This window comes from Thunnus thynnus, chromosome 9, assembly GCF_963924715.1.
Source record: "Thunnus thynnus chromosome 9, fThuThy2.1, whole genome shotgun sequence".
NCBI lineage: Eukaryota > Metazoa > Chordata > Actinopteri > Scombriformes > Scombridae > Thunnus > Thunnus thynnus.
The window spans coordinates 15,619,839-15,646,559 of record NC_089525.1 but is presented as its reverse complement, the minus strand read 5'-3'; positions in this window follow the sequence as shown (position 1 = coordinate 15,646,559).

Genomic DNA, 26,721 nt, shown 5'->3' with positions numbered 1-26,721 from the left:
ATGATTTGGCTACAAAGATGGGGATCCAACGCTCATTGAGTGATGCCAAAAAAGTTGCTGGGGAAAACTGTTTCCTAGTAATCTGTCACGCCAGATGATTTGTTACACAGAACCAACTGAGAGGTTGACCTTAGAAACTGTTTGGAAAAGGGCAGGCTGAACCATCTGTCTATCACCGTCTATCACTATCTCACCCTGCAAGGCAGTTGAATTCGCAAGATCACGCGATCACGTTAAAATCCTCATGAAAAGCTGATGGTCTGAACCACTGGTGGTTTGGACACAAGCGCATAACTTGAAGCCTGACAAGATGGATTCTTGCATGATCTTGTGAATCCAGCTGCCTCACAAGGTAAGGTTCCTAACATTCATGAAGAGAAATCTATGCCTTTCAGTTTGCACCCCACAGGCCAACAGTCTTGCCTGGGCAGTGGGCTTCAATGAAGTAAAAGTTGGTGAAAACCTTCATTTAAAAAAATTTTTTGCACAAAGGATACAATAAAATATTACACAGAAAAAACTATTTATTATATTATTATGTTAAATTGTGCAGCAGAGGAAGGAAGCCCAGAGGGCTTAAACAAAGTCCTCCCCTTCATTTCAACAAGTCATAAAAATATAGTGAGTCATAAAACAATATAACATCAAATAGACAAAAAAAACATGTATAGCAGAAAACAAGAGAAAAAGAGAGAAAAGAAAAAATAATCAGAACAGAAATTTGAACACTTTAAACGTGCAAGAGGTGTAATACATACCCAATCACACAAAATTCTATTTAGATAAAAGATATTTTTAAAAATGTGTTTTAAACGTTATTAAAGGGGATGACGACTTCAAAGTTGTACTTTGAATTGAATTTCCAGAGATGAGGACCTCTAAATTTGATAAAAACTGATGACTGGAAATGAGACAATAAGGTAAATGAAAGTCCTTTGATCGCCTCATTGAATAAGAGTGAATGTCTGATGATGAAAGGAAAAAATTATGACATGTATCTGGAAGGTTTTTCCTGTGATATATGAATTTGAACATAAACACACATGTTAGAAGAATATTTACAGAATAAATTGACAAAATTTTAAATTTCCTAAACAAAGGTGCAGATGGTTCTTGGCTAGTGGAGTTTCAAATCATTCCTAAAAACCTTTGGATTAAAAGTAACCGATTGAGGTGTGAAGGATGCGTAGTAGCCCAAACAATATTACAATAATTGATATATGGATAGATTAGACTATATTACAGATTTAAATAAGAAGAGGGATGAATCAGAGAACAAACTTTCCTCAATATTCCAATCATTTTCATTGACCTTTTGCAAACATGTTCAATATGTTTTTTCCAAGTTAGTCTTTCATCTACAATAACTCCTAAGAATTTATTAAATGGGACTTAAAACATTTCATTTTCATTAATGAATATTTTAGCATCATCTTTTAAATATTTTTTGTTTTTATAGCAAAATATCATAAAATTAGATTTTCTGACATTGACAGTGAGTTTGTTCATCCGAAACCATTTGGAAATGAAGGACATTTCGTTGTTTGCATGCTGGATCAGTACTTTGAAATCATCATGAGTAGCTATGAGATTAGTATCATCAGCAAATAAAATAGGAAAAAAATCTTTGCAAACCATGGGTAAGTTATTAATGTAAATCAAGAATAGATGTGGACCAAGGATAGAACCTTGGGGTAATCCACAAAATAATTTTAATCTATTTGAGATGCAGCCAGTTATGGATACAAATTGTTCTCTATTGTTTAAATAAGTGACTAGCCATTTGAGTGCAACATCCTGTAATCCATATTTGTTAAGCTTGGAAATAAGAATATTGTGGTTAACTGTGTCAAACGCTTTGGATAAGTCTAAAAAGACGCCGAGTGCAAAATTTTTTTTCATCCTAGGCAGAAGAAATCTTGTTGACAAGCTGTAACAGTGCCAATTCTGAGTATTTTTTTCAAAAACCATATTGATGTTTGTACAGGATGTTGCTCTCAACTAAGTGCTTATGATCACCTGATTTGTAAAGGGGTATTACTTTAGCACCTTCATTCAACTTTAGCACATTCAGTTGAGCAACTCATGATTCAGTAGGGTGACTCTAAAAACAGCACAGCAAAACATCTCTAGTTTGGTTGAGGAGGGTGAACAACTAACTTGTCATACTTCAAGTAGGCAACGTTGCCTTTCAGTCTCTCAGCTCTGAGTTGGGGCAGCAGATCTTTCTGAAAAGTCTTCATTAATAAAAAAGTTAGTACCCTTGAAGTTCTTTGCACGTTTCAGGATTTCTTCGTTATCCTTAAACCAAAGTAGTTTCAGTACAATAGATCTTGGATGTCCAGTGTGTCCATAATTTCCTATGCGATGTGCTCTCTCAATTTCAATGAGCTTGGGGTCAATTTTGAGGTGGTTAGAGAAAAGCTTTTTTGCTTTGCTCTCAGTGTCAGACCATGATTCAGATTTTGAAGACAGGTCATTAGACAAGTCATTAGTGGATGTTCGGTGATGTGAGAGACTCTCTTAAAGCTCTGATTTCCTCCATACTTTTCTCCTTGTTGGCATTCAAGTCATCCAAGTCAGCCAGAGTATATTGTAGACTGACTTTAAGCTCCTGAATATCCTTAGATATGCTTGAAATATCTTTGACAAGACCATCAACATGGGAGATAGTAGAATCAACTAAAATTTATAAACATGACTTGTAGCTCTTTTCTTGTTGCTCAAGTAGTTCTTTGTAAAAAGTCTTCTGCTGCTCCAGCAGCTCACGAACCACAGACAGAGTGACAGGTCCTTCTTCACCTCTTCTAGACATTTTGATTTTTGAGTTCATCGAGATTTAGATTTGAGGAGCCTACTCTGAGGAGATAGTCAAGCAAGGCAGGTATGGAGGATGGAAGATCCCGTAGGCCTAGACTGTCAATCCATCAAAAATCTCTTTATGCATTGATCATCCACACATTAGGAACTCTTCACCATATATTACTTGGAAATTTGATTAAAAAGTGTTTATATGATTTAAAAATATATTCAAATAGGTCCAGAAATACAAAAATATAATATAAATGGCTTGTAGCCAAAGTTCATGCTGCTGCCAGACATGTTTATGAAAACATGCTTTAGATGCTGAACAACATATTTCCCACCTAGCTGTGGAACATGGATCAGATAGGAGGCCAAAATGTCCAGAAACTGCAGCCTGTGGTTGCAACAAAAGGGGCTCGACAAGTCGGGAGGATGACGAACGCTGAGAGAGGATTTAATGTTACCACTGTCTGCACGATGAATGCTGCAAGGCAATTTGTTCCTCCGATGTTTATCTTTCCAAGAAAGAGAATGACCCAGATTCCAATGAGAGGGGCACCTCCTGGATCTGTGGGAAGAGTTTCAGATTGACTCAACAGCAAACTATTTGTGGAGTGGCTCACCCACTTTGTGAAGAACTTGAATGCCAGCAAGAGTGATCCACACATCCTCATACTTGATGTGAACCACCCACATCAAACCTTAGAGGCTGTACATCTGGCAAGACATCTTGGCATAATCATGATTTAACTACTGCCTCACTGCAGCCTTAAAATGCAGCCCCTCGACAGGATCTTTTTCAGAAGCCTGAAGCTGAGCTACACCGTAAAAAAAAAAAAAAAATGGTAAAAAAATGGTAAAAAGTCTGGCAGCAAAAACACTTACTGTCAAATAACAGTAAAAAACTTTTAGTTATTCGACAGAGATTTATTTTAAAAATACGGACAATTACTTTGGACATTGTCTGCATTTTTACAGTCAAACCATTGTAAAATAAAAATAAAATCTCATTTTAAAACATCTCTAGAATGTTATACGAATGGATAAATCTGCATAAAAAATGAAAAAGACTGCAGAAATACCTTAAAATGACCTAATTTAAATGAAGACTCCTGTTTTCATATAGTAATCTTTGGTAAATTCATAAGAGTATTCAATCCATCCACAAGAACTCCCCCTCAAAATACAGATTTCTGGATGTAAAACACAGAAAAACTATGTAAAATTACATTCAAATTACTCTCTTTTAACACTCATTAATGGTATCTTGAGAGCTTCAGGCTTTTATTTTATGTGATTATCCAATCTATTTACAGTAAATCCCTGGTAAATGTTGGTTTTACACTGTACAAAAAAATAAGATCATGTGATAATAGTTTCAAAAAACATAATTTCAATAATCATTACTTTATATAAACATTATTTGACAGTAATTACAAGCAACTCTCCAGTATATTTACAGGCTTTTCCCATAAATGTATGGGGTATACATTATATAAACATTATTTGACAGTAATTAAAATCAACTCTCCAGTATATTTACAGGTTTTCCCATAAATGTATGAGGTATACATTATATAAACACTTTTTGACAGTTATTAAAATCAACTCTCCAATATATTTATAGGCTTTTCCCATTAATGCATCAGGTTTGGTTTCTATAAACATTATTTGATTGTATTTAAAAGCAGCTATCCAATATATCTACATACATTTCCCCATTAATGTATGAGGTTAACTTTATATAAACATTATTTGACAGTAATTATATATTATATTATATATTTACAGGCTTTTCCCATAAATGTATGGGGTTTACTTCATATGAACATTATTTTACAGTAATTGCAAGCAACTCCCCAATATATCTACAGACATTTCACATTAATGTATGGGGTTCTGAATGTACAAAAACCAGAAGGTGCATGTAAAAGTACTATTATATAAACTTCTCTTACACTGAATCATTATATACATTTTTCTACTGCCAGTTTACAATCCATTCAATGCAGATCCCCATTTAAGGTGTATGAGGTTTCAAGATGTTTAATAATGTATCATAAAATTACCTTTCACTACTTGCTTTACAAAGTAATTCACTATTTTTTTACAGTGTTATCCTTAAAGTTTCAGAATTAATGAACCAATAAACAGCCATATTGAATTATAATTTGGGTCTGAAGCTGATCAACCCAATAAGAGCTCAAACAGAATACTTTACTAGGAAATATATATATTTTTTTCTCATTCAGATGATTTCAACAGACATCAATGGAAGCAAAAACAGTTTTGTACATTTTATCAGTACAATGTCTTACATGTTGCATTATGGCAAAAGGGAAACTATGGCCAATTTAGAAATTCATACATATTATTCCCATGCTTTAAGATGGTTCAAAATGTTAGTGAACATGAACAAATCTCTCCCAAATCCAAAAATTATTTTGCTAAAATTCAAATTTGTGATGTCATCTGATAATGTCTGGAGCTTTTCCAAAAACAATGAATTGAGAAAGATGTTATAGATGACACTGAGAACACCCAGGGGGATGTTCTGAGTATACGGTAGGGTTGGGCTGATGGGCAATGCCATCGTCCATCGCCAATGGCTGACGGTCATCAACCACTGAGCCTCTACCATCATAACATCGTGTTTTAAAAGCCCCCCCATCTGTCCATCTTTTGCGTGGATTAAATTACTCTTATTGGCTTTTTACTCATAGAGCTTTTATTGCACTTACATTAACGCAACGACTGTAGTTGACGTCAACTCAAGTACTTCACGTGGTTCACTGTCTCTCCTCTGCTCCACTCAGAGGACACACACTCACACATGCAAGGATCGCTCAGCGCCACCTGTGATGAAACAGACGATAGGAGAGAAACTTAGCGCAACCATAAATGACAGAAAAATGCAGTAATTTATCCCACCCGATATCATTGTCCATTACGATATTTCACCGTGGACATCATCATATGCCAATTCTGTAGACATCGCCCATTTTTGTACATTTTCTTTTTCAGATATGAAAGGTCACTATAGAATAAAGCCTACTTGGGTATTTAAATATTACTACAAAATTAGTTTCACATTCATTGTCTATGAAGCAGCCCCAGACTTTATTGCAGATGGCATCAGAAATTTGAGTCTCATGTCTCTGGTTTGTGGCTTTGGGAGGAAGTAGTTCACAAATTCACAAATATCAGAAATGGGAGTTACACATGTGCAAGTCACAAGCAAGTCCTTAAAGGCTCAAGCAAGTCCTAAGTCACTGTGTTTAGACTCAAGTAAGCCAAGTCAAGTCACTGCTAAACATCAAGCAAGACAAGTCAATTAAGTCACAAATCAAGTCACCATGAAAGAAGTGCTTAAAACACTACAGAAAGGGGTACAATGGCAATCCATGTCATGAGAAAACGGCAACACAAAACAGTATTCTGTCTGATGATTACTTTTTTCTGCTGTGCAATGTGTAGACTAATACATTCATTCATTTAGAACACTGAAATTGTTCAAACGTCAAGCATCATCAAGGAAAAATACCATCTTGTTTGCCTGATCTTGAAGGATTGCATTTGTCACACAGTTGACTGGAGAGAAGGAGAGACCATTCTGCTGTGGTTGAGTTACATTGACTTTGAACTAGTGAGGGACCTCGAACAGAATAATGAAGCTCTGTCATGAAAAGCTGTCAATTCATAAGCTTTCTTGTCTAAATCAGAAATGGTCTGGTAATATTAAGCTCAACTAAAGCTCAGCGCAGGTATGAAGAATAACAAAATGATTAAGTTACTTTACCTTTTGTGAAAGCTGAATGTGAATCATCATCCTCAAATCAACAGGCTTGGCAAATGACTTGCGTGACTCTCTGTAGAAATTGTCTCTCTGTAGTCTCTGCGCCTCAGACAGAGGTCAACAAAGTGCGCGTAGATTCAAACAATTGAATGTTGCACAGTCATTGGATGAATCACGCCGAGAGGACCTGCCCCCAGAACTCAAACAATATCATTGGTCGAGATAATCTCCCCCTAATGTTGTACAATCATTCATCCAATGATTGTACAACATTAATTTGAATCTGCACGCACGTTCTTCATCTGTCTGAAGCACAGAGTCTATAGAGACATTTTCTATGTTTAAGTTTATGGGGTTTTTTTTCAACTATTAACATCTATCACCTATTGCTAAAAAAACACAAAAAACATTTGTAAACCATTATAAAGCTTTACTCATATTGAGGTCCCTCCTTATTCACCTTATATTGTCTCTGCTTTTTGCTCTTTGTTCCCTTCGACCTGTAGAAATGTTGGAGTGACCTAAAGATTTGAGGGAGCAGTAGGACTGCAATGACAGCTTTGAATTTTGTTGAACATAGACTGACTGTTTGGGTCTTAATATTTAGAGAAGAAAAATTAGATCTACAAATGATTGCACCTTGACAAGGAAAAAACTCATGGATGGTACATATGCAATTTCAAGTTGTGGTCTAACATAATGTATTGGGAGACAGCTTCCAACATTTTTAAAGTGGATTTACAGCCTTTATTATAGCTATTATAGATAAGAGATCAATAGGTTTATACAAAAATGTATGTATGCGAATATAAAGACTAATCATGTGCAAAACCTCCATAGAACATACAAATGCATATACATCAATAATACACAGTTCACACAATGCTGATTAAGCCTATAACTGCCAGATAAATCTCTCATATTTGCCATTATACAGATTTTTTAATCTGATGTCGGTGGCAACATTCTTGTGCTGGTTAGATGAATGCATAGACTTCCACTGTCTGAGTGGCTAGCTTCCAGTTAGTTCGTTAGTATGTTTGGACCACATGGATCAAATTCTGACGGTGAAACGACTCATTTTGCGGAGGTTGCGTGATGCTCAAAAAAATGTATCCACTGTTTTACAGCCACAACAGTAGCAACAGAGTATTCTGCGGCGGAGCCTGTGATGTAAGCAAGTGTTGATAGTGTTTTTGTAATTACTCTCATTGCTGGGGGGGAGACAGAAGACCCATAGTTGGGCTTTAACTGTATGAATACATGATATTGTTGAAGGTATATCAACTGTGTACAATCTGTAACAATTATTGCATTGATTGATCCAACTATACTTAGAAGAGCCCTTGCTTGTGGGTTGTCTCACTGAACTGCGGAGTGGCTGAGGCCATGCAGTGAGGGTTCATGTTCAGGCTAGTTTAAAGGCTCCTACAGTGCTTAAAAAGGCATGGTTGGTCCTACCTGTCTCAGTACCGCTGTTAACCCCTCTTCATATAACTGCTAAGCTAAATACAAGTCCTACTCTACCACAAGGAGTTAGCAGACCACTATACCAACATCTGTGATTTATTCATGTCTACATAATTACAAACAGGCAAGGGACATAATTGTCAATGTCAATCATTAAGAGATCTTTCAGTCTCAACAACCAGGATGGAACATAGGATACAACAAACACACATTTTATGACCATTTGATTTTGATATGTAGCCCCAACACCAATATGCTGTGCATCAAGACCTAAATACAATAGCTCTCTTTAGCTTCAAATAGCCTATAAGTGGCAGGTTCTGAAGAATGATGGCAGTGTACACACATTATATAAAAAATTTCCCTTTGAAGAAGAGTGTCTTCTTTTTTACATTAAATTTAAAGTTTTGCTGTTAAAAAAAGAGAAAGTTGCCTTAATACATTCAGTAATAGGATGTGTATTTTTTGTATTTTTTTTTTTTTACATAGGATTCAATGTAATTTAACATTCAAGACCATTAAGTAATTGAATAATCCTGTTAAAAAACTATAATATTCCATTATTTTAATTTACAGATTATAGCCTTTATTTTATGGTGAATATTTTTGATAATATTTTTATGGCATTTACACTTAATGTAGAAATAACAAAAAAACTGTAAAATAATACAGTACATTTCTTTGAAATAACTTTTTTTTCCACAGTGTACAACAAAGTGGCCAACTGATGGATGATCAAAAACCTGGAAAGAGAATTAACATCTATGAAATTACTGGCCTTTACAGCCAGGCTGCCAGTTTGGGAAAAGGGATGAAAGGTCACGGCCTGTGGTCTTATGCCATGTAACAGGGACATTTTTGGAGAAGAGAACTTGATCCAGAACCTGCCATACAGCCTGCTCCACACACCTCCAAGGTTGTACCACCTGCCCATTCATGGCAAGACAACAAAAGTCTCCTTTCATCTTTTAGAGGCTACATGTTTTATCAACATTGCTATTTATAAAGTTCAATGCTGTTTTCTGTCCATGGCAAGTCTCATCCCGGCACTTTCACCTCAGCCAAAGCTACAGCAGGCAAGGCCCAGAAAAAAGAAGGCTGAGTCAGCAGCAGTGATTACAGCCGCACCTACAGGAGAGATCTGGAGGAGAAGGCCAATGGCAAGAAAATTGTGAAAAAGCCCCTAGAAAATAAGGAGATCAAGTGAAGAAGAAGACCCGGGAAGATGAGGATGCTGACTGTCTGTACTGCACTGAGCTGTTCTCATATTGTGGTGTGAAAACGTTATGAAATGGGCTCATGAGGAATGAAGCAATGCAACAGAGGCAGGTTTCTGCTGTGAGTCCTGTTTGGAAATTTGATGTGTTTTGCTGATTTAAACGGCATTTTTTAGGCCTGACTGTTAATTTTGTTTCTCTGATTTGGAATGACAGTTTTTTGGTTTGTTCACATCAGTGTGAAATTTTAATAGTTGTTTTATTGATTTGAAAATATTGAAAATAATCCTATTATTCACATAATTTTAATGATTTGTTCACACTTGCATGTTTTTTATGTAACAATATTTTTTATGTCAGTAATTTAAATATCAATGATAATAAAGTTATATATTTTTTAAACAAATCTCTCCAGTTGTGATTTGTCCTAGGCCCATCAATTTGAAATTAATTGACAATAATCAAACCATTCTAATGGTAATTTCTGTATGTGTAATGTAACATTTAGGGGGTAGGGGGGAATCTTCCCCAGATCACGGGGAAAAGACTTTACATTTAGTTTTATAATAACAAAGTTGTAGTCTGTTATGATTTAATTACCCTCTAAATGTGTTTACTTAAGCATACTTCTTGTGAAAATATTATATTGATATTCAAATTATATATATTTGAAAAGAAAATTGTTCTCACGCGGGGCGTCTTACCTCGGTTTCATTATTGCCTTGGCATAAAAAAGAACTTATTTTTAGCTTCTTTTGTTTGTTTTTAGATTTTGGTTTATCCAAAGTGGTTTCAAAAGTTTTCACAAGGGTTTATATAGTTTTATATTTTTAAATGATCAATCATTTGATTAAATCAAATTACACAATTGATTCATTGTTGGTGATATATTTTCTTCTCATTGATTAATCACTTTATCAACTCTTTGTTTCAGCATTCGGAAATCACAGTGAACCTTCTTACATTGCTTTTGCTTTTGGAGTTTTTCTGCTTGTGGCGTTTTTCTGCATTTGCGTGAAGACCTGCTGTGAGGAGTGCTGCAGCAAAGAGGATCATTCTGAGACTGAAGCAGTGGCTGCATCTGCACCTGAGGTGACATGTTGTGCCTTACAGCTTCTAGACACTTTTTTGTGTGTACAATACCGTCAGGTTAAAGATCACTGTCATGCTGTAAAATATTGTATTCCCATTGTGTCTCTGGACTGTATATGTTTAATTTAAATTGCAGTATGAGGCTGTTGGACCGAGGTCAGATGAATTGAGTCAGCCCTCTGGGACACACTACCCCGCTCAGCCTTCTCATACGCTGGTTAGTGTGTGTTGCATTGTATAGGGAGAACTTCTCCTGTTCTTTTGTCCCTGTTTTCTCCTGCCTCTCCACCATTAAACTGTTATGTCACTCTGCAGGTACACAATCCTACTGACGATGTGCCACCTTCTTATTCTGAGGTATGACTTGCTGCACTTGTTAGTCTGAGCATGCACACACACATACTCACACACTTGATGAATAAAAGTGCAATTTATAGTATTTTTCAACATCTGTGTATCTTCCAAACTGACATTTCTTGGTGTAATCACTGTAACCAGACCACAGTCTTCCTCAGAATGCAATAATGAACATTAAACTTCCTAAAGGTTGCAGTATCAAAACATCTGTGGTAATAATTTGACATTAATATTCTCCATGTTGCACCAACAATAACAACAGTTATCTGTATTTTAGACTTAATTCAGTGGGATCTGTATTAAAATTAGAGCTTGCTGATGATTCTCTGATACACAGTGACATGTCGGTCTTTTTCTCTACAGGTTGCGGCTTGAGCAGAGCAGGCAGCCATTCCATCTGCCCCCTTCTACTCTGACGCTGAGTTGCAGTTTGAGCTCAAGGGGATGACCTTTCCCTCAGACTCAGCCAATGTTTATACCTCAGACAAACTCAACTTCCTCTGAAGGCCTTATTTTGATGGGTATCCTTGTTGTAATATTTGGTGCTTGCATTATACATTCTAGTGTGGATTATGTATGATGAGCTGTAGATGTTACATTGATATATACTGTAGCTATTTCAGAAACATGTTCATTTACTCAGGCAAGTCACACACATTTCTAAATGTTTTAAAGAGAGTGATTGTTTGACATCTACCAAAAATATGAAATGCACCAGTTGCCTTTTCGCCCTGCATGTATCCACTGGAGAGTGGCACCAACGCCTTAACACCGCTGCACTGCAGTCAGTTAACTTAATTGTGTCAATACATTTTCTGTTATTACACTTTTACTTTTACACACAAGCAGTAAACTGGCTACAGTTGCAATGTGCCTATTTTGTATGTGTCTCCATTTTATCAGTCACTCTCACATGTACACTTCCCCCTTTTTGGAGCTTTAATGATTATTTATCAAGTAGATGTTTTTAATATATTTGTTTTAATGTTTTGGAGCTCATGTTAGAGTTTATGACTGTTGTGTAAATAAGGAGTTTCGTTGGTTTTCTGTTGAAGCACTAACAAACCTTTATCATTTTTATTAGTCAGATAAAACAGGAAAGGAGGAGGGATTGCAGCCATTTTCTCTACATAGTTTGTGTGTAATGACATTGACCTGAATGAATTTACATCATTCGAATATCTTGCTCTTGAGGTCAAAGCAGGATAATCAGTACTCATCATTACAATATATCGGCCACCAAGATATTCATCACTATTTCTACAGGGATTCTGAGAACTGATCTGATTGGGTATCACTAGATCTATAGTTTAATCCTGAATGGAGACCTGAATATTCATATTAATAAAAAAGAATGACTCCAAAGCTGTGGAGCTTTGAACTCACCTGACATGTAAATAAAGCCACTCATCAGCATGGTAACACTCTAGACTTAGTAATAACAACAGGTTTAAACATTGATAGTGTTTCAGTAATACCTCTTTCTGACCATCACTGTGTGTTTTTTGATGCCAACCTAACCTTAACAAAGACTAAAAGGGAATTTTTGGTTCCAAAGAGATTCCTAGATGACAAGGCTGAAATAATATTTTCTAATGTTATGAGATCATTTGAGCCATTCAGTGAAGACTGCTCTTTAAATGATATGGTTGAATATTTCAACAATACCTTGTCATCTGCTTTAAAACTGCTGCTCCACTAAAGGTTAAAAAGGGGTCGACTGACAGAATCTCCCCATTGCTAAACAATGTGTTAATGAGATCAAGAGAATCTGTTGGGGAGCTGAAAGAAAATGGAGGAAAACTAGACTCACAGGTCACTGTAATATATACAAAGAAGCCATGAGTGCCTATAACAAAGCAATACGTCTGGCAAGAAAAGATTACTTTTCCAAGATCATTAGAGAGGATGCTGGGAACTCTATAATATTATTCTCTACTATTGACCAGCTACTCAACACTGCCCCCGACCCCCCACAGTTCTCTGCATGTAAATTTGAAGAACTCGCATTGTTCTTCAATAACAAAATAACCTCAATTAGAGACAGTATTGCTGCTGATGTGAACACAGATGATCTCATTAAATCCTGTAAAAATGATGTAACCATGGGAAAATTCACCTGTATTACACTAACTGAGCTTTGCAAGACTGTCACTGAATGTAACTCCTCCACCTCATGTATTGAACCTGTACCTACAGCTTTTTAAAAGTGGGTGTTCGATAGTGTTTCAAGTTATGTCCTGATACAGGCCTGAAATTATTTTTTGCACACTGTTTTGCACTTATGCACTGCTGCACTTCTTTTAAAATGTTGAATTTTACTTGATTTTATGCATTACATGTATTTGATTTTTAAACTTAAAAAAGTATTATAGCTTTTCAGTGGGTTTTATTTTCCATCCTATGTTACATTAATGTTTTTAATGTTCATTTAATGTCTATTTTCATGTGACGCAGTTGGTGCATGTAATTTCTTTGAGCACTTTGAGCTGCATTTTTGTATGAATGGTGCTATACATAAAGTTTATTATTATTATTATGAAGCATAATATGAAGAGTTGCAAAATATTTGTGAATACATGTGAACATTTTGTGCTTGTATCATAGAAATTCTAACTTTAGGTCAGGTATATTAAAACTAACACCCTGCTACAGTATATGGTTATCTGTATTTGTTCTTCTGTCTCCAAAAAAAAAACACATACAGTTCAGTTTACTTGCAGGCACCACCAACCCAGCATGTCACCACATAGCCAAAAGCTTGTCCAAGCATATAAATTCTTTCCCACCATACCAACTGGTTGTCAAGAGAAACTCAACTGAGCAGAAGCTAAAATGTGTAAGGTAAGCATCTGAGCCTGAATGAACTAGGACTGGATGCTTAAGAGAAAACACAGGGAATATGAGAGACATTAGAGGCTGCAATTGATAGGGGTTTGAAACAGTGAAAGTAAGGCTCACCGGTGCCCTCATCTTCAATGGCGAGCCTGGTCTTTAAACTGGCAGAAAGGGATGAGGTGGCCGGGTCGACCACAGTGGATTCAGCGTCCCTCTGAAACTCGTTGCTGATACTCCTCTGAAGTCAGATGGGTTTGGCCAAGCTGCATAGGCTCTTCTGTGTTTGAGGGGGGTACTGTGGTGGAGTCAGCAGGAGGAAAGCGTCACCAGAAAGAAGAAGAGGAGCTGCCAGCCTGTTGCCTCTGCTGGAGCAGCAGGAAACTCCAGGGTCTGGTTCTGCCTCTCTATCTCTCATACAGATGCTTGTCAATCTCTATAACTAGGGTGATTAGGGAATCCAGCTCTGCAGGCAGGTTTAAGGGGGGTTAGTTGGTCCTTGAGAATGTCAGAAAGTCCATCAAGAAAAGCATTGGACAAGGCTGGCTGATTCCAATCACACTCTAGAGTGCAGAACTCTATGGCATAATCAGAGACCCTCTTCTTACCCTGTTGCAGTCTCACCAGGGCTTGGGCTGCCTCGCATCCAGGGGCCGTCTGCTGGAAAATTTGGGGGAAGGTCTTGAAGAACAGCAACAAGGAATTACAGACAGGTGATTTCCAGCTCCACTCCACCATCGCCCAGGCCTCCGTTCTCCCAGTCAGCTGAGAAATTATGTATGGAATCTTTGAGTGGTTGGAGGGAAAGACAGCAGCCAGGAGCTCAAAGTGCGAATCACACTGGGTTAAGAAAGCTCTGCAATCACCTGTGTGTCTGGAGAAATGCTCTGGTCTGGAAAGGTGCAGAGGAAGGGACGGTGAGGTCGGTGCAGGAGAAGCAGCATCAGAACCAGAACCTGAAAGTGCCGTCAGTGTCGTTCAGCGGAAATCGGCTGGTTCTGCATCTTCTGCATTTGTTCATGAAGGAAGGTGAGCTGGGTTCTGAATGCTGACATGAGTGACTCCTGGCAATCTGTCAGCTCCTTTATTTCACGGCAAAGGAGACTGATCTGTTCATCTTGTCTGTGAATCTTGTGAACATGTGCCTGGAGAACAGAGCGCACTGGGTCTGAGTCCGCTGAGTTCATGTTATGGCCAGTTTGTATTGTCAATACTGAACCACAGGCTTGGACTCAAATGCAGACACAGACTCAGTTAGAGAGTTCAAAAATCAGTCCTTTCAATCACAGCTGGGCCGGTACATGGGAGATCAGTCAGCAAAGCAACAGTGTAAAAATCAGCAGGCAAAAAGGCAAAAACAGGTCAGGTAACAATAAGGCTCAGAGAAAGCTCACATTGGGAAAGAACAGTGGTTCACTGTCACAGGGGAACAAGATGAACTGACACAGAGGGAAGGAACACTAAGACTACTACTGCTCTAGGAAAGGGGAGATAATGAGACACAGGTGCAACACAGTAGGGCAGGGCAGGTAATCACATAGGAGGGAAGCACAAGCGGGCAGGAAGTGAAGGACCTGAAACAAGACAAGAGGTAAGTATCAAAATAAAACAGGAAGTACGAGATAAAGAACACTAGGAGAAACAAAAAGGTAAGTTAACTATCCAGATGGGGCATGACAAGTGTGTATGTTGGAAAGAAAAACTGCAGAGGCCTGGCTCTGTCAGGTTTCTGGAGACAACGCTAACTGGCATGTGACAACCGGCTCCACTATCATTATGTGCAGGGTCTATTTTTGCTGGACCGGCTCAGACACGACAGAAAAAATAAATTATTGCAACAACACAAATGGGCCTATTAGTTGTCAGCCACCTGGGGGGTCTGCACCTTGGGGTGGGGGTACTGCAGCACCGCTAGCACCCCTAGGTCTGCCTGGTTTGAAGAGACCAGGTTGACTGTGGTGGGTTGAAACTGAGACCTCAAAAATGATACTGTATTATTACAGTTTATTATAAGATACTGTGCCTTCCACCAATTATTTAAAATTTCTGCTTCGGTTTTTATTTGAATGCAATTGTGGAAGAAACAATCCAGAAAGAGAATATGTTTTAATCTGACATTTGGAAATATCCAATCCTCTGTGAACACTAGTCTTTCTATTGCAGCATTTTAATAGCTCTGAGTGTCACTGATTCGTTTTTATTAGTGCAAAAATATTGTGGTTTAATTATTTTGGCTTTTTCTGCAGGTAAATAAAAAGCCTTTCTGATTAAAAATCCCAGAGATTACTTTAATTCCCATAATACATTGACACAATATAGAAACTATCAATATTACTGTAATAAACCTTGCTTTTAGTATGAGTAGCTATTAAGTAACTAGACAGGCTGAAAAGCTACTACTGCCACCACCTTTGCTCCCCAGTATGGTCCATTGTCAGAGATCTGAGAACATCACACACTTACAGCGATGTAAGGAGAATATAGACTCTTTATTTTACAAAGATGAGTTCATCAGACAACAGCATGTTGTTAGTGGACTGAGGACAAGAATGGCCACGCTATGACATGTCCCCCTCAGACAGTCCCCCAGCTAACCAGCCACCCTGTATAGCCTATCACAGCAGACCAAACCAGCCAACTTAGATAAGCACACTATGGCAATCGACATGCAGGTACACACACACGTAACGTTGCAAGAAGCATTTCAGCAAACACACTGGACCCTAGTCACCCTAGTCACACTTGATTTCACACTACTATAGTGTGTGCTGATTAAACTGGACTAGATAAGCATGTATCCCCCCATACTTATCAGCTAACTTTCCCCCAGCTTACCCCAGTTCCCACTGATATATTACTGCTGCTGCATTTAAGATCTATTATAAGACTACAAATAGATAAAGACAATAATAAACAGGACTGAACACAAAACATTAACACTTAAAATTTTCTTATTTAAAATGACCAAATCTGTCCAGTTAGTCAAAATTTCGACTCACAGGTCAGTCTCTAAACGCTTCACTCACAGAGACAGAGGACAATCTCCCAGGTTTAGTTGTTAAAACTGGGTGGAAACAATTAGAGTTTTTAACAAAACCTGCATTGCAGAACCACTCCAAAGTCTTTAGGGCAGCCCCTCATATTGAGGCGGTGACATGCAGTTCACTACGGAGGAGAATGGGGGGAGAGCATCATTTCTGTTAAGGTGTGTCCTTGACTAAATGTAAGGGGTGTGGGTTTGTTAGTGGCTGTCCTCTATATATGTTCACTTGCACATTAGCCCTCCACTCAGAAACGTATTGTTATTCTTGTTCTTTCAGTTGGATGTTTGAGCTTCACTGTGCAGAATGATATATGTGCAGAGTTTGACACTGGAAGCCTCTTTACACATTCATCTGCTGAAGTGTAGTTGAAGTTTAGAGCATAATTTGTGACATTGTGGAAGCCCATCATGTGGTTTGGAAACTTGAAACTTCCAGTGTACATACAGTATCAGAAGACTTTTCTGTAAACTGTTTATTTTATTTTTTTGGCATTGTTAACAGATAGGGACGGTAGAGACGACATGAAATGAGGTGAGAGAGATAGGCTGTGACATGCAACCAAGTACGCTGCCGGATTTGACCCACAGACATTGCGAGTATGTTTCATGCGTCTTAACCAATAGGCTACCAGGGTGCACCCAGCAGTTAGTTAGCAGTTAGAGTTTTGAAATGAAGTATATTTGCGTATTCATAGATTTTGATTTTTTAATGAGGGAGAAAGAGTAGATGTCATTTTTAGGATTTTAACGTGGTAAATATAGGCTACTGGTTTTTATAATGTCTTAATACGTGTGAGGAGGGGCTCTATAAGGGATCACCGAAGTTATACCATTTCACCTTGAGGGGGCCATTAAAGTCTTCATGACGACCCATCCAATATTGGTGAGACATTTCAATCAAAATGTGATCCTCATAGTGGTGATAACGTTATGAGGAGAAGTCAAGGGATACCATAAGTCGGATATAGGACCATAAATGTCTGTGTCAATCCATCTTGTATGTTGAGATATTTCACAGAAAGGGACAAATGGAAAAACAAAACAAATTGTCATCCGTAGAGCCCGGCATGGCGCTTATTATGTCATTTCCGACCGTACTTGAACGCACCACGAGCACTGCGATGGAAACGCCCTGATGGGTGGGCCCAGACAAAGCCTCTCCCAACAAACCCCGTCCATAAACCGCAGTAACTAACAGTATAGTGCGGGTTGTGTACTTTGTACAACTTCTGTTTTAATGTTGTGCATATAGTTAAGGGGTTACTCTGCCAGGATGTGTCAGTAAAGTATTGATCAATTATAATCATATCGTGCGCTTAATTGCTCGAAGACGGTACATTTGTGTGACACTGGATTCGGGTTTTGCATTTTGAATCACGTCAGATGATGATAGTGTTGCCGTTGCTTAGTGCCTGTGTTTGTTTGGGTGAGTGTGAAAATGATTAATTCTCTTTTAGACTGCTTGTACAACTGTATCCTGTTGCCCTGAGTGTATAAATGATTGTAGGGATTTATAGTAACAGTATTTCTCTGGTTCTCAGTCAGGAGTAGTTTATGGTATCTGCAGTGGTGTAAACGTATGGTTAGTATATACAGGGTGCGATTTGTAAAAAAAAAAATCAGAGAGGGTGACGTTTTTGAAAGTGTTTTATTCATGGAAATAAATCATAACCACAGTGGGCCTGTGTAGACTATGAAGCCTGTTAGGCTATTTCTTACAGCTGTTACAGTAATATTCATAAAAGCGATGTGATGTCAAGTTCACGCCTTATCCTTTCCTCATACGGACACACAGGAGATGTGATCATATAGAACAAAACAAAAGGTTAAATGTAACGTGCCAGAGTTAAATCCCCCAGCGCTCCTTTCAGCACTGTGGATAGCGCCACTCGGCCAGACGAGCCACAACACCTCATGTCATTCTCACTGTTTAATTCAACTCTATGCGCAGCAAACTTCAGTATTGGATAGAAAATAATCACAACATGCAACAGCACAACGTGCTATCATCATAAAAATAAACAGCCTATAGTAGATGCCTACTTGTGAGATTAAGAAAACAGTCTGTTTTGATGACGGAGTCTGTCTTCTTTTTCTGCTTTCCTGTGGAGGGGTCATCCGCGGCGTGTGTCCCCTCTTTTACCCACATCTCTGCAAATCTCCATGCAGTGAAGGAGGCAACCCCTGGTCCATTTACTGCGTCATCACGTAGCCCCCGGTCCATTTACTGCGTCTTCACGTGGCCTAGATGCCGTGTCATCTCTATTGTCACTCATTGTCAAGTTCATTTCTGATTTTATAGTTGTTTGCGCTAGTGACTGTTCTCAACCTCTGCTCTCGCCTGAAACCGGACTTGATGTCGATTTGTTTTCTGATTTTTACATTTTATTTTATTGATGGACTACTTAACTATTAATCTGAGACCAAATTTGATATTTAAATTTAATAATTTAGAACATATCATAGACTGTCACAATACATCATACACTGAAATAAATGTATAGAAACCTGTAGGTAATGTGCTGCTGTGTAATTAGCTGCTGTAAGGTTTTCAAACATTACCTGAGATTCTGTCCTTCTTTCAGTTTGTGGAATTGGGCGACACAACCCAAGACTTTCATGGCACAGCCAACGTGATGCTCAAACGTATCATTAAATCATCTAAAAACTTCTATTTGTATTATTTTTCATTCCACTCCTGAACTTATGGCCAGATCTTTCACTATGACATCAGAGCTCACCTGTTTGTGTGTCTCTGTGCTACGCAGGCTGCTGCTGACAGGATTTTCATAATGAAATGATGAACTAAGCTCAACTGTTACTGATACTGTGGTTCTTTTAAAAAAGGGACCAGATGTCTTAATTTGCTTTTGGGAGGAATTTTCACCAACAGTAATAAAGTTGTTTAATTAAACAGCATGTCTGAGCCACAGTCACAAATTAGCTAACGACACCTAATGCCTGAAATTAAATATAATATCAAATGACCTTAGTTTTGCCCAGTGAAGTCATTTTCAATTCTGTGACATTTGAAAGGTTTAAACTATAAATACTAAGCGCTTCAGATTCTTCACTTCACTGACTCCATTATTGCTGCTGGCCTGCTGCTTGTCAAAAATGCATACAGCTTGAAGTTGAGGGTTGTCAAATCATCAGGTTGAGTATCCCCCATATCCTGCTCTTTCACTCTGTATCATAATAGCGCACTTTTTTGCAGAACACTAACAAACCTGGCAACTCTAGAGATCTTACTGTAAACATTATGTTAAGTTGAAGTGGCTAGATTGTTTGAGTTCTGTAAAATTGTTGGTAGGGACAATCCAGCAACATGTCCCTACCATCCATATCCTGGTTTAAATGAGTGGACTGAGTATTCATACTATTGATATGGTGTATTATTGTGCCTTGGTTAAAGTGATTTTTGTTATTGCTAGAGCAGTGAATAGTGAACTGTTGCAAGGTTGAAGTGTGTTGTGAAGTGATAATATTGAACAGGATATGGTTCTGATATTGTTACCTAACTAACATTGGATCCAGATATTGAGAATTTAGTTTACCTATAGAAGGGTGCACCTAGTCAAAACAGAAAAGAACTCAGTGGTTCAAAACCAAAAGAAAAAGTGACAGAAGAAATAATTTGTTGCTAAATTGAAACAGAGAAACTGACTTTGTGGAATTTAATTATTTACTGAACTTAAAGTTATTTTATTTATTTTGTTTATTTTCAAAAATAATACATGGTACCAGTTTATAGCTTCTTGTCTCATGTGGTCATTTAATGTTGCAGATAGCCATTTCTGCCTCCTGTCCAAATCTGGTATCCTCTGATTGTGGTCCAAAATTATTAAAATCCTTACTAAATAGTAGTGTTAGGAGCCAAGTGCTACATAAATGTAGTGGTGTAAAAAGTACATTATTTCCCTCTGAAATATAGCACACAATGGAAATACTCAGGTCAAGTACAATTACCTCAAAATTTTACTTACAGTATTTGAGTAAATGTACTAAGTTACATTCCACCACTATAATATGTAAAGGATCAAAGGGTGTCTGGGAATGCTGGCAGGTGTCCTTCCTCTTCAACATATATTCATCAGGTCGGTACTCATGCGTGTGTTTGTTTCTGTTTCCTCTCTAGGCCTCGCAGATGACAGTTATGTTGAGGAACAATATGGGAAGACGTACAGGTGGATGTTGCATAGAGACACTCGGTCACTAGAGTTCACCCCCAAGGACAACTCAGAGGCGATAGTCTTGTGGACACGTCATGTTGAGAGGGGGATGAAGCCGCTGAAGAGGATAGTAGATCTCCATTGGGGGGTTGCATATTACTACTATGAGCAGAGTTATTTAACCCAGGAAGACAGCGGCCTCTACACAATGAGAGACAAAGATAAGAAACTGCTGCATAATGTGACCATTGAAGTAATAGGTGAGGATCCTTATTATGCTCATTTTATTTCATTTCCATTCCTGGATCTGACACTATGACTGTCACTCTTTTCTTGATTTTTTGGTTTTAAAGGATATGTTCACAGTTTTTCAAGTCCATCTTAAAACAACAGTTAGGTGCCCACATGAACACTGAAAGAGGTTTGCCTTACTGTAATCGTTCCTCCTGTTCATAACAGCTATTAAAAGATCCCCTTTGAATGCGCTTTCAATGCAATTGATGGGGGCCAAAATCCACAGTCCTTCCTTAGAGTAAAAATATAATTAAAAGTTTATCTGAAGCTTATACAGTGCTGCTTGAAAGTTTGTGAACCCTTTAGAATTGCTCTATTTCTACATAAATATGACCTCCATGCAAGTCCTAAAAGATAAAGAGACATCACTTAAACAAATGAGACAAAAACCTTACACCTGTTCATTTATTTATTGAGGAAAATAATCCAATTTTCCATATTTGTGCGTGGCAAAAGTATGTGAAACTTTATCAATTCATTTGAAGGGGAAATTGGAGTCAGGTGTTTCAATCAATGGGATGACAATCAAGTGTGAGTTTAGGAGGCCCTACCTTATTTAAAGAAGAGAAATCTGGGTCTTCACTATTAAAGTCTGAGCTTCACCACACAGGTTTGTGGAAGTGTGTCATGGCTCTAACAAAGGAGATTTCTGAGGACTTTAGAAGAAGAGTTGCTGATCTCACCAGGCTGGAAAGAGTTACAAAAACATTTCTAAAGAGTTTGGACTCCACCAGTTGACTGTCAGGCAAATTGTGTACAAATGGAAGACATCAAACCATCAGACACCATTATTACACTCCCCAGGAGTGGCTGAACAACAAAGATCACACCAAGAGCAAACATGTAATAGCTCAGGGGGGCACAGGGGAACTCAGGGTCATGTCTAGGAAAGAAGCCACTTCTCTCCAAAAAGATTGCTGCCATCTGCGGTTTGTTCAAGACCACATTGATAAGCCAGAAGGCAATTGGCAAAATGTTCTGTGGATGGATGAGACCAAAATCGAGCTTATACCCCCAATCAAGACTGCAGGAGACGTGTCTTTGATACAGATTTTGGGTGGAGAATCACTTTAAGGTCTTCTGTCTTGTGCATCCTCTCTTCCAGCAAACAAAAGGTCCTATGAGCGGAGTCCTGGAGAAAGCTTCAACTTCACTTTTGATCTTAAACCGAACTCCTGCAACATTTACTTCATCCCAGAAAGTCACCTCAACCTGAAAGGGTTTGAGGCTGAGATAGTTCGTCAAGGCAGGCAGGAGAGGAAGGGCTCGGATGAAGTTAAATGCGTTGGGTTTCAGCTGTCAGAGCCATGTGGGATTTTGATTGAGAGTCTCCAAAGTTCATGTGGTGGACGCTTTGAGGTCAAAGATCACAGTGACAACATGGCCTTGGTGGTGTCACTGAAAATGAAGTGTAAGTGTGTTTTATAATCAATATCAGATGTGTTTTTTCATTATTGCCTTGTCATAGGAAAAATCTTACTTTTAGCTTCTTTTGTTTGCTTTTAGCTTTTGGTTTATCCAAAGTGGTTTCAAAAGTTTTCACAAGGGTTCTTATAGTTTTCTCAGTTTTTAAATTCTCAATCATTTGGTCTGTAAGTCGATGAATTGTCAGGAAATAGTGAGAAATGACCACTTCAAGTTCTAAAATCCTGAAGTGACATCTTTCTTCTTTTTTGTGACGTGTGTTTGATATTCAAAAGATTTTGAGTGGAGAATCACTTCAATATTTTCTGTCTTGTTCATCCTCTTTTCCAGCAAACACGAGGTCCTATGAGCGGAGTCCTGGAGAAAGACTTGACTTCACTTTTGATCTGGAACCGAACTCCTGCAACATTTACTTCTTCCCAGGAAGTGACCTTAAACTGAAAGCATTAGAGACTGAGATAGTTCGTCAAGGCAGGCTAGAGAGGAAGGACTTGAATGAAGTTAATTGCGGTGGGTTTCAACTGTCAAAGCCATGTGGAATTTTGATTGAGAGCCTCCAAAGTTCATGTGGTGGACGCTTTGAGGTCAGAGATCAGAATGGCAACAAGGCCTTGGTGGCATCACTGAAAATGAAGCGTAGGGTAAAACGTAAGGCAAGGATAATCCCCAGAGGTAAGAAGACAAACACAACTACCCCCACCCCCCATTCCTCCCATGACCACTAGATAGAGTCAGTTTTCATTTCAGCTCTTTTCTTGGATGGTTGTTGTCTTGCTAATCTTTGAATAGCATCAATATTGTTTCACCTGTGGGAGGTAATATTTTGACAGCACAGAATAAGTCTCTGTGTTTTTTATAAGGATATACACAAACTTTTTTTTACTGTTAAAATGTGAATCATCTGGAGGGTGATCCATTAGCTTCAACAAAAAATAACAAATACTTTTTTGTAATATGTGAAAGTGTAAGATTAGGATTTTTGAGGGAAGAGGTCTAGTTTAGTCTCATTAATGTTAGATTTCTGAGAAAGTATTTACACCATCATCTAACACAATAACATAATAGCTAACCAACAGTAAGAAATGTATTATTATCAGTCTAAGAGGCTAACTAGCTGACTTTATGTTATGATGATAATGTTATAGCAGGCAATATTAGCTTGCTGTAGTCTAGCTTGAAGTCTTTGCTACTGTAGGCTAAGCATCCATGGTGATGTGGTAAATTCTAGCCTGTGTAAACATGTGGTTGTGTGTGTGTGTGTGTGTGGGTGGGTGGGGGATAATAGTGTGGCAAGTGTACTTTCGTACAAATATTTTGGAAATTATTTGTCTTCAGAAAGAAAAAAAAACTTGTAAAATAACAGTGCGCAGGTTATTTACATTGCTGAGCTTTAGCTGAGTAGTTACTGCAGTTGCCGATGGCCTGGATGACCTGAGTTAGAGACCCGGTGAGGGGACCTCCTTTGCAAAATAGTTAATTGATAAACATTTATTTCAGCACTTTCTTATCCTAAAATCAGAATTGCAATAAAAACAAAAACAGGATTTTTACACCTATTTCCATTTTTATGCAAATACAAATACAAATAATGGGCTCTCTGCACATCCCTAGTATGTGTATGTGTGGATGGGGGTATTTAAAGTTAAATTTAAATTTTTGTTGCATTATAGATGAGGCTCTACGCGAGGACAAGTAATAGAGGAACGTATGGGAAGCAGGCTCTAGAGGATGAACTTAAATGCATTTAAGATGGCGAATCACTGAAATCAGTGTCTTGGAAATTTGGCAGACCACCAAAAACCCTTAGTCTGCACCTTGACAAGCTGATGAAGAGGCCAGGCCATATTCGTCTGTGGAAAACGGCTGTGTTCTCTGCAGTCTTTGAAAATTATTTGGTGTGCCACATCCAACATATGGAGAGAGCTCTCTTTGGGCTAACATCATTGGATGTACGGAAACTGGCCTATGATTTGGCTACAAAGATGGGGATCCAACGCTCATTGAGTGATGCCAAAAAAGTTGCTGGGGAAAACTGTTTCCTAGTAATCTGACACGCCAGATGATTTGTTACACAGAACCAACTGAGAGGTTGACCTTAGAAACTGTTTGGAAAAGGGCAGGCTGAACCATCTGTCTATCACCGTTTATCACTATCTCACCCTGCAAGGCAGTTGAATTCGCAAGATCACGTGATCACGTTAAAATCCTCATGAAAAGCTGATGGTCTGAACCACTGGTGGTTTGGACACAAGCGCATAACTTGAAGCCTGACAAGATGGATTCTTGCATGATCTTGTGAATCCAGCTGCCTCACAAGGTAAGGTTCCTAACATTCATGAAGAGAAATCTATGCCTTTCAGTTTGCACCCCACAGGCCAACAGTCTTGCCTGGGCAGTGGGCTTCAATGAAGTAAAAGTTGGTGAAAACCTTCATTTAAAAAAAATTTTTGCACAAAGGATACAATAAAATATTACACAGAAAAAACTATTTATTATATTATTATGTTAAATTGTGCAGGAGAGGAAGGAAGCCCAGAGGGCTTAAACAAAGTCCTCCCCTTCATTTCAACAAGTCATAAAAATATAGTGAGTCATAAAACAATATAACATCAAATAGACAAAAAAAAACATGTATAGCAGAAAACAAGAGAAAAAGAGAGAAAAGAAAAAATAATCAGAACAGAAATTTGAACACTTTAAACGTGCAAGTGGTGTAATACATACCCAATCACACAAAATTCTATTTAGATAAAAGATATTTTTAAAAATGTGTTTTAAACGTTATTAAAGGGGATGACGACTTCAAAGTTGTACTTTGAATTGAATTTCCAGAGATGAGGACCTCTAAATTTGATAAAAACTGATGACTGGAAATGAGACAATAAGGTAAATGAAAGTCCTTTGATCGCCTCATTGAATAAGAGTGAATGTCTGATGATGAAAGGAAAAAATTATGACATGTATCTGGAAGGTTTTTCCTGTGATATATGAATTTGAACATAAACACACATGTTAGAAGAATATTTACAGAATAAATTGACAAAATTTTAAATTTCCTAAACAAAGGTGCAGATGGTTCTTGGCTAGTGGAGTTTCAAATCATTCCTAAAAACCTTTGGATTAAAAGTAACCGATTGAGGTGTGAAGGATGCGTAGCAGCCCAAACAATATTACAATAATTGATATATGGATAGATTAGACTATATTACAGATTTAAATAAGAAGAGGGATGAATCAGAGAACAAACTTTCCTCAATATTCCAATCATTTTCATTGACCTTTTGCAAACATGTTCAATATGTTTTTTCCAAGTTAGTCTTTCATCTACAATAACTCCTAAGAATTTATTAAATGGGACTTAAAACATTTCATTTTCATTAATGAATATTTTAGCATCATCTTTTAAATATTTTTTGTTTTTATAGCAAAATATCATAAAATTAGATTTTCTGACATTGACAGTGAGTTTGTTCATCCGAAACCATTTGGAAATGAAGGACATTTCGTTGTTTGCATGCTGGATCAGTACTTTGAAATCATCATGAGTAGCTATGAGATTAGTATCATCAGCAAATAAAATAGGAAAAAAATCTTTGCAAACCATGGGTAAGTTATTAATGTAAATCAAGAATAGAAGTGGACCAAGGATAGAACCTTGGGGTAATCCACAAAATAATTTTAATCTATTTGAGATGCAGCCAGTTATGGATACAAATTGTTCTCTATTGTTTAAATAACTGACTAGCCATTTGAGTGCAACATCCTGTAATCCATATTTGTTAAGCTTGGAAATAAGAATATTGTGGTTAACTGTGTCAAACGCTTTGGATAAGTCTAAAAAGACGCTGAGTGCAAATTTTTTTTTCATCCTTGGCAGAAGAAATCTTGTTGACAAGCTGTAACAGTGCCAATTCTGAGTATTTTTTTCAAAAACCATATTGATGTTTGTACAGGATGTTGCTCTCAACTAAGTGCTTTGAGAGTCTTGCATAAACGAGATTCTCCTGAATTTTGGAAAAACAAGGTAATATAGAGACTGGACGATAATTTGTATCATGATCACCTGATTTGTAAAGGGGTATTACTTTAGCACCTTCACTCAACTTTAGCACATTCAGTTGAGCAACTCATGATTCAGTAGGGTGACTCTAAAAACAGCACAGCAAAACATCTCTAGTTTGGTTGAGGAGGGTGAACAACTAACTTGTCATACTT